Below are 11142 nucleotides of genomic sequence, written 5' to 3'. Positions count from 1 at the left end.
AATGGTGTTCTCAATTGGTTTTAGGGTTTCAGGATTTTAGGGTTTAGGGTTTAGGTGAATGATAATAACTCTAGATAATGTTGTCATCTTTAATTAATTAATTGTGCAACTAGAGATGCATGGAAATTGATAAGTAAGGCATTTTGTTTATACAAGCATAGGAATCAAAATTAATCCACTCGTTTAATTTGTCGTTTATATATATATATATATATATATATATATATATATATATATATATATATATATATATATATATATATATATATATATATATATATATGTGTGTGTGTGTGTGTGTGTGTGTGTGTGTGTGTGAGTGTGTGAATTGTTCCTCCTCTATGTTTTTGTTCTTTATAATTGTTAGCATCTAGGAATGTTTGAAATTCTGATTTCTGATTTCGATATTTTTCCGAATTTTTTGGAATGGAATTATAATATATAAGATATTCTAATTTTCGATTCGATTTTAATTTCCAAAATGAATTCAAAAATTCTGATTTTTGTTCCGAAATGTACTCATATAATTTATATATTATAACACATTTAAATTTCTAGATGTATAAAACGTTAAAAATTTTTAAATTCCGGCTATTCCAATCTGAAAATTTCCGACTTGGAACAAATTTTTTCGTTCCAATTTCCCAAATTCTGATTTCCGATTTTTTGGGGCAGAATTGGGATTAGTTTTTCTCTTACGAAAAAAAGAAAATTGATTTTTTTTCCAAAAGTGCTACTTCCGATCCGTCTGATTTCCATCCTAGCTAGGATGTTTGGGTGATTAACAAACGATAAATAATGGTTTATTTCCTATGTTTTCTTTCTTCATTTATTATGATGCTCTTAATTATTAAACACTGATGAGTGATTAGTAATGCTTAATTAAGCTGTTAATGATGCAGGAGATGCAACACAACGTTGAAAAACTCACAAATGGTCTTGTAAAAGAGGTTCAAAGACTCCAACATGAGATCCAAGATCTGAGGTCTTCTTTTCTAAAATGATATAATTTAATTATTACTTAATTATTTTCGAAGTTAAATGACCATATTCTCCTCAACAGATGTCAGGTGGATGAGGTTATTGCTCATCAACGCTCTGAAATTCAGACTCGTAGCGAATCGGAATTGGAATAGGAAAAGTTTGCTCGGATCAAGCTTTGTATAGTATTCGTCGGATGCTTAAGTATCACTGGTTTGGCAGCATATCAAGTGTACATGATTTACTAGGAGAGGGAGAGGGAGAGAGGGGAATTTTTTAGTTAGATAATACATAGTTGATGGGTGATTGTAATTATGCAAATAAGAGAGATTTTTTTCGTAACTATACCTTACCTCAGGAGTTGTCGTAATTTGCCTTTTTTTTTTTAAATTCATTTTTGGGTATGATTGTAGAAATTTCTATAACTTATATAGTTGTATTTAATTTCAATGCATGACATTGTACAATGGATGAAAACCGAACGGATCGGATCAGATCGGAATGAGCATTTTTGAGAAAAAAAATCATTGTCAAATCGAAAAACTCATACCAATTATGTTGAAAAAAATTGAAAAAATTGAAAATCGAAATTTCCGAATCGTTTCGAAACCAAAAAATTTCAGATCAGAATTTGCGGAATTTGAAAAATTCATATTCTCCAGTCACCTAGAATATAAAATGCATAATAACATTGATATTGCAAATGTAGTTTTCGAATTAAAAAAAAAAAAAATCAGAATTTTCAGAATCGTTTTTGAAAATTAAAATCAGATTGCAAATTAGGATTTCATATATATTCCAGTCCGAAAAAATCGTAATCGAACTTTTGGAATCCGGAATAAAAAATATTGTTCCAAAATCGAAAAAATATCATAAAAGAATAGGCGGAAATTAGATATTTCGTTCAAATTACCACCCCTAAATTCCCAACACAATAATTCAACTACGAAGAAACACAATAATAGTTTAAGTATTCAAGCTATAGTTAATTGCCATTAGAAAGTTGCGGAGCAATCATAGGTGTGAATCTAGTCACTATATTATAACTATAACAACCTCCTCAATTAGTATTATTGTACACCAGAATAACCCAAGTGAAAATAAATTAATCATAGGAAAGAATTAGAGTAATTGGCATTTAGTATCCTTAAATTAGAAAAATAGCATTTTGCACCATTCAAATTGCAAACTTCTTGGCACTTTGCACCCTCCACTTTTTGGCCAGAAACGTGATGGGCGACCGGTTCCATAAGGGAATATTTGTCATTTTCTTAATTCTCAGCTAATTAAAATCGTTTCAGCTATTTTCTTCATTCATATCGTTTCTCTGCAATTTGTCCTCTTCTTCCCACTAAAAAAACCGAAACATGGAACTGTTGCGGAATGATGACTTTGGTTTACCCATGAAGAAGAGAAGCAGAAGAGAAAAAAATTTTCTAGGTATTTCGGTTGAGAAGTTGAGGATAAATTGCAGAGAAATAATATGAATGAAAAAAAAAAGGTGCAACGATTTTAATTAACTGAGAAATAAGAGAAACAAATATACAATTACTAGAACTTATTGGAACTGATTGCCCATCACGTTTCTGGGCAAAAAAGTGGAGGAGGGTGCAAAGTGCCAATTGAAAGTTTACAATTGAAGGGTGCAAAGTACCAACCCCATGTAATTTAAAGGTGAAAAGTGCCAATTATCCAAAGAATTAAGTAGCATTACCTCACTACTAATTCATTAAGTCCGCAAAAATTATGGTTGCCTTTATTTGTATACTTGTTGACACAATGGACTTATTTTCAAAAGATCTAATTTGTCGGCAAAATCCAATTAAAAATCCCTATAAATTTTTAAATTCCAAAAGGGGAAAAAAAAAAGTAAATTAGTTGGGCATATAAGAGTATGATTTCCTTTTATGTAGGAATATTATTTTGCATTGTGATAATTAGAGTTCTTAATTATAGACTTTTTACGATTATTATATTACTTGATGGTGATAGGGTATGCGTGGTACGGTTCCATTTTATATCGAATATGTACCGATGCAACCGATATCGAGGGAGGAAAAATAAACTTTTATGTCGGCTTGTTATCGTTTCGCTTTCATTCGATCTTGTTTTTATTCGATTCGATTTATTTTTTTTGGTTCCAGAGCTTAAACTTGATAGAACAATGGTTGGTACGTTCCAGATTTGAGAACCGGAAAAAGTTTCTTTTGAATGTATAATAAAATTAATAATTTCAATTGAACAACTAAATTTCTAATACTAAAACATTCCCTTTTGTTATCGATTCTCTAATTCAATGACCTTAAAAGTCCTGGAATTTCTTGTCCTGATTCTGAATAGCAGAAAATATCTGTTAAAATACTGGATTTTTAATAATCTAAATGGAATTTTAGGTGCAATTTCAAATCCCAAATCTCGAATTTCGCAACCGAAAATTCCATCTTGAACTCAATTGTGTATATGTAACAACAAAAATGTATAACAATTGTTGTGTGGAAAGTCCATCAATTTTCTAATTAGTATTCTTTATCATGATATAAACATACATATATGTAGTTATTAGCTAAGTTTGAATATTAGTCACATTTCTCACGTGTCAATCATTCATTGGTCACTAATGATTCAATTTTCAAATCGGTTAAAGTAAAATATGACTTAACTTGCAGCACTTATTAGATTGGATAAATTACAATCATCTCCATAAGGTAAAATATAATTACAATAGACATTCTCTCTTTTTGAGAAATTACATTCAACACTCTACTGTGTCTAGATTTCTTACATCCACCTCCTGCAAAATGCTGTTAATGTAATAATATTGTAGGGGTGGATGTAATTATGAAAATAAAGTTTTTTTTTTTTTTTTTTGTGTGTATAAATAAATCTTACCACAGGGGTCGATTGTAAATTTACCCTATTGATTATATTTCAGCATTTATCGCATGCACTTATTCTTAGCATTCAAAATCAAACATTCATGCCAACTTATTTATTAACTAAAAAAATCTAATAACTTACAAACTAATCATTTACCAGTTAAAACAACCAAACGATACACAAGAAGTTGAAGACTGTAGTTGTTCTAGTTCATTCAACGGCACACAAGAAGTTCAAGACTTTTGAATGGACATTGATGGTAATTCAATAAAGCTGATCATCTCATGTCCCACTAATTGTTGCAAAGCATTAACATCACAAACAAAGTCATAACTTGTATCGTTACTCTTTTATATTTATGGAATGAACGTTAATCGGGTTCTTCCTCTTGATAAAGCTCTTCAAGAACTTTTGGTTCTACATCATTTTTGTTAAGAATATCATATGAACCACGAGGTTGTATTTTTCTACTACCCACCAATTTTATTCAAGTTATAAATCTTGAATGTAAGACGCTTGTCTTACTTGATATGCTAAAATATATGATTGGTACCTATACCAAGTTTTGGACACATTCACACTATAATTTTTCAATCTCTATCCTTCCTAATTTCTAATTATTTTTTTACACTATCAATCACATTTGAAAATTAACACCATTTTACCACCTCTAATGTGATGAACCTCTATAATTTATTTAATAACACAATTGCATTTAATCATTTTCTTATTGCACTTGAGAGGGGAAAAAGACAACAATGTACATTAAGTTTATAAAAAAAGTAAAACACTACCATATTCAATTTAAAAATATGAAACTGACAACATGATCAATTCCTATATGAAAGTTTTCTGAACTAGGTCTCCAAATTTCATGTACCAACTGCAACCCTGGTCCTATTACTCAAAGAGTCTTAAATCATTGTGTATCTCTATTATTGGCAAGAACAGTCTTAAATCATTGTGTATCTCTATTATTGGCGCATAATAGAAGCACGATAAAGAATTAATTTTTACGAATTAATCCTATAGAACAAAATAACATTCGGAATCCACCGAAAACTCTGGAATCCACCAGAAAATAGAGAAAACTCTAACGATTTTATTAAAATTCGAATTTTTTCTCAAAATAAAGTCCTAAGGCAGCTATTTATACTAAAAACTGAAACCATAATTAAACTAAGAAAATACTAAAAATTACCAAAAACGGCAAAAAATGAGTTAGAGTCTGATTCTAGTAGATCTCGTAATTTTGGGAACAACCCAATTTACAGAATCCTAATCCAAGTTTTCTATGATTTGATATTAATTTTCTAAAACTTGCCTAAAATAGCAAAAACGAACTTTTAAGAGTCTAAACGACGTTGGATTGCTGACACTTGACGTGATTCATGAGCTTTGCTCATGAGGTTTGTTCCTTGCGCCGTTTCACTAGAGATAGAGTTCGTTTGTACTCAAATACAATTTAAGTTCGTGAAAAACCCTTATTTTTCCATAATTTCTTTCGATATTTCCACCAATGCCTATTAATAACACTTCTTCGAACTAAATATTTATTTTGCAATTCAAATCCAATTTGACGTTACTTATCAATTATTCAAAACAATTACGATACCACATGCTTTTGCTAATTCTTAAAAGTGTTAAATACAAGCTCTCCTTATTTATTAACAACATAGAAAACAATAAACAATAGAACATTTTGAGTTACTCATCTTCCACAACTAAATATGCCATATCAGAATTTTGTTGTGTATTTTGATTTACACTTGTTCATGCATCTTATGTGACGTGGCTACTGATGAATGTTCATATCAGTTAACATTCCTTCTTTTTGATGATTGAGAGGGTCGAAAATCTGAAAAAACGAAGAGATACGGAGAATGAGGAGCATCATCCTATCGATCCTATTTATACTGACAACCATATTTCGATTGGTAAGTACTTATCCATCTAGATTTTGATTGGCAATCTGGACAAAAGTCTATCTATATTCTGATTGGCAATCTGGACAAGAGGAGGGCCACCTTTAGCAAGGAAGAGATATCATCACATTATAGACATAAGCACACCTTGCTCAACATCTGTCTAATCGCTTGTCTCATCTTCATGGCTGCCAGTCAGAGGTCACGTCGAGCGGGGTTCTAAAAGAGGTTTTTTGAGTTCTCTACGTCATCCTAACACTTTATGTAATTGCCAACATCACTGTAACGGTCTAGTTCATTCAATGTCACACAACTAGTTCAAGAATTTCCAATGGACGTTGATGGTGATCCAACAAAGCAGATCATCCTTAATCAAGGAGGACACACCGTGAAGGAGAATTGAAAAAAAAAATTGCACGTGAATTTTAAGAAATCAAATGAGGCGGAAACCTGATGCGGCGGAACTTAATGCATCACGACTCAATGAGTCGGAACTCAATGATGCCGATGATAAATGGTCGACCATGTTCCTCCATAGGGTCAGTATGAAAAGGATGTGGACCGTCATCTGGTATGTTGTGTGGATCCTCTCATCTTTTTTATTGTATTCCTAGGTTGGATGCTTATCATCCAATGGGGTATTCCTAGGTTGTATTCACTCTTAGCCACATCGACGACGACCAACACATGCCTACATAAGGTATGTCGTTATACCCTTTGTTTGAGTATATGTAGTGTTAAATGATCTTAAGTGTATGGATGTCTAGATTGACTATTGAAACCTACTTAAATTGACATAAGATCAAGATATGACAAATCCCATATCATTTTTTACGATTTTATTGGTTCTTTGATTCTTATTTAGAGATTAATCAAAAGAAAAATTACATACGGTTAATGCAAGGATACATGATTTTGAAAATTTTCAGAAAATATTCATCAACCGAGGGAATTTAAGTAATATTTCTATGATATGTTCTCCCTTGATAGTGCATGGTTTTGTCATCATAGATAGGTCTTAAAATTGATAGAGCTTGGATTTTGTCAACATATATATATGATTTTAAAGAAATACTGATGGTGCTTGGATTCCACATTCTTGTGGCCGAGAAAATACTTCATTGAAAATTTTTAAAATTCGTTGTTGTTTGTTTATCTATCATTTTCGTTTACATAAATTCTTGATTAGATACTAGTTTTTACCCTAAATGTTTAAAATCGGAAACAATAGGTCTAAATAACTTAATTCTTCACATTCTAGATACTATTCCACACATAATCATTAAGATCCTCACGATTTGAAGTCAAATTATCACTTTGTTCCATTAACAAAATTGATTGAAAATATTTTCACTTGTCATATTCTTAACTTTTAGTGATTATTTTTATTTTTAATTTTCCTGATGATATTCAACAATGGGAATTGGATGATAGAGAGAAGTTTTAGGCAGTTTGTATGGCTGTTGTGCAAGTGATCCAAGTGATCGATTTGAATTGAATATATTAATTTGAATGAGAAAGTGTTGGTGTTGGAATTTGACCCACTTTGACCCAGGATGTTAAAATGTTAAATTTATTAGTTATTTAATTAAATGATTAATATTAATTTAGTACAATAATTAGTCAAAATATTATCTCGTGATTGAAGGATACTTAGTTAGTTGTTAGTAGGGAGTTAGTGTTCCCCTAAATTATGATAAGTTTGTTAATTGATTTTGTATTTAAATTACAACCACAATGGGGACACTAAATGAAGTATCAATGATAAAACAACCATTTTCATACGCCAAAACTCAAAATTCATTTTCAAATAAAGCATAAAATGGATGGTTTTTTTGATACTCCATCTCATCAAGGTGTGAAAATGCAGCCAAAAGAAGAGGAATCATTTATTCCTTAAAAATAGTTCCTGCAATTTCAACGTAAAAAAAAATGAAATCTCAAAATATTATAACAAAAAATGGATCATAATTTATATAATATCTATTTGTGGAGCACATAAATTTTTTGAAGTGTCAAAGTATTATATCAAGTATCAATTAAGTGTTTGTTACTCCATTATCTCTCCCCATTGGAGTTGCTCTAATACTATCGTTACGTTTATTGAAAAACAATGTTTATCGATTTTTCCAACATGGTTTGATCGAAAAACATAGTTTTTCAACATTGTTTTTTTTTTCTTTCTTTATTTATTGTGTAAGGTATATTCTCTACGACATCACTCATCAATGATTCTAATATTCTAATGTGTGATGTGAGTTAAAGAAAAAATGAAAGATCGAGAGAGTTATTATTTTTGTGAGTGAATAGAGGATGCAAAAGCTTCTCTATTGTTGATGTTTTTAAAAAAATATTGAAAGATTGATGATTGTGCACATGCAACCACTTCCATCTGCAACTCCATGAAAATGGACTAGGAGATATGGTTCTGCACTCGTTCTGTGCCATCGTGTGAACAAAGGTAGCTAGGGTGACGTAGGCGACTAGAAAGAGCAAAAAATAACATACAGAGCCCAAAAGTAGTCTTTAAGAACTCCGCTCGATGTGAGTGCGGACATGGCTGCAATGAATGTCAGAAAAGCCACTAAACAACTGTTGAAGAGTGCGTACACACTTCTGCAAAGATCTTTTGCAGAAGTCTCTTCATTACCGAAGGTAGTCCTCCACAGCTCTAAACCTTCAATCCTCCTCAGCAGATATAGTAATATGCCGGCTGAAATTTTCAAACAATGTACACATATATTAATGTTAAATAATGTACAAATAAATTGAAACATAGATTGGTAACTAATTATCAATAGATGTATGGTGGACTAGAGAAACAATGTTGAGCAAGTGATTCTGCTCATTCTCATTCTTAGAATTATGGTCAACTCTCTCAATCAGTTTGATGTTCCAGATTGTCAGCCCTCTCCGTAAGCTGTTGTGCCAAATTGTCAACCCTCGCAGTAAGCTGCAGTGCCAAATTGTCAACCTTCTCACTAAGTGCATCTCTCTGTTTTTCAACCCTCTCAGTAAGCTGTAGTGCCAAATTGTCAACCCTCTCGATAAGCTGCAGTGTCAAATTGTCAACCCGCTCACTAAGTGCATCTCTCTGTTTTTCAACCCTCTCAGTAAGCTGCAGATTGTCAACCCTCTCACTAAGTGCATCTCTCTGTTTTTCGAGAGTCTCGTAATTCGCATATCTTTGATTTTTTATATTTTCAATAATTGATTCCAATTTCTCAACCCTTTGTACCACCAAGTAATAAAAAACTTTTCAAAAAAAAAAAATAATAATAATAATAAAAAAAAAAAAAATAGAAGCTCGTCGAGAAATTAATAATATTAATACTGTGTTTACTACTTTACTACTTACTGGAAGAATAAGGAGGAAGGGGAGGATGAGGGTTAATCTCCTCCTCAATCTCGTGGTGACTCGGTTGGTGACTCGTATTAGGATGGACGTTGTCAACGTGATCTCTCTGGCGGCCGTATTCCTCAACAATGGGCGAACAATTTTTTTCAATTTAAATGAACAGAAAAAAGAATACACATTTAATAAATAAAATAAAATAAATAAATCACCGACACAACAAGTATATTAAATTACCTGTTGAAGAAGATTGACCTTTGGCTTGATTCTCGATAGCTACATTGAAATTTAGAAAAAAAAAAAAAACTATTATTACTTTAGACAAGCTAAATAAATATTAATGTATTGTATTTTGGTGTTTAGTATGACAAATATACCTTGTAAATCCATCCCTCTCCATGATCCCCGAATCCCTCTCTCTCTCCAAGTCTTTAACGGCCGACCGTTTCTCACCATTAAACACTATTTCTAAGTTTAACATTATATATAAACAAATATAATTCTTTTTACTTAGACTTAAACTACTTTATTTTTAAAACCCCATTCTAATATTTTTAACTCATACTAATTCTTTTTTCTTTCGTCTATAAATTATAATTAACTTACATTTAATAATGAAATATAAATAATAGGGCGAACGACAAAAAGACCAATCACAAGGGACTTAATTACACATTGGTCCACAAAAAAAATAGTCTTTCAAATAAAGGCATCCCCATGTCTTTAGTCTAAAGTACCCTCCATAATATAATTCTTATCAATTCCATCATTTATGCTCTAACTTTCTTAATATTACATATTGACCCCGGATTTAAACATATCACACTAACCCTAGGTTGTATTCACTCTTAGCCACTTCGGCGACAACCAACACGTGCCTACATAAGGCATGTCGTTATACCCTTTGTTTGAGTATATGTAGTGTTAAATGATCTTAAGTGTATGTATGTCTAGATTGACTGTTGAAACCTACTTAAATTGACATAAGATCAAAACATGGCAAATCCCATATCATTTTTTACGGTTTTATTGGTTCTTTGATTCTTATTTGGAGATTAAGCAAAAGACAAATTACATATGGTTAATGCAAGGATACATGATATCGAAAATTTTCAGAAAATATTCAGCAACCGAGGCAATTCAAGTAATATTTCTATGATATGTTCCCCCTTTATTTTGTTTTATTACTATCAATTCCCTCATTTAAAGATAATGCTTTAATCTCGAGTTGAAAAAGTATGACTTTTACATGGCAAGTAGGGACTGAAAAAGGATTCACAAGTCACTGATTTATCCTAATTTAGCATTAATGTATAATTTGTAAGAATAATAATATGTGCCAACCAATGTATTGGAATTCTCGAGTTTATCAAGTTTCACCTTGACCTACATGAGAATGGATCGTGAACCACTAGTTCATGGGTTGAAACTGGGTGTTTAATGGTCAAAATCGACGATTCACGGGTTAGACCATTAACAATATGAAAATACATGCCCCTTTCATTGATCTTTTCAAAAAGTATTGATAGTGCTTGGTTTTGTCATCATAGATAGATCTTAAAATTGATAGAGCTTGGATTTTGTCATCATATATATATATATGATTTTAAAGAAATATTGATAGTGCTTGGATTCCACATTGTTGTGGTCGAGAAAATACTTCATTCAAAATTTTTAAAATTCGTTGTTGTTTGTTTATCTATCATTTTCGTTTATATAAATTCTTGATTAGATACTAGTTTTTACCCTAAATGTTTAAAATCCGAAACGATAGGTTTAAATAACTTAATTCTTCACATTCAAGACACTGTTCCACACATAATATTTAAGATCCTCACGATTTTAAGTCAAATTATCACTTTGTTCCATAAAAAAAATTGATGGAAAATATTTTCTCTTGTCATATTCTTAACTTTTAGTGATTATTTTTATTTTTAATTTTCCTGATGATATTCAACAATGGGAATTGGATGATAGAGAGAAGTTTTAGGCAGTTTGTATGGC

This window comes from Erythranthe guttata, chromosome 2 (assembly GCF_056151865.1).
Source record: "Erythranthe guttata isolate IM_541 chromosome 2, IM_541, whole genome shotgun sequence".
NCBI classification, from domain to species: domain Eukaryota; kingdom Viridiplantae; phylum Streptophyta; class Magnoliopsida; order Lamiales; family Phrymaceae; genus Erythranthe; species Erythranthe guttata.
This window is presented reverse-complemented; position numbering follows the sequence as displayed.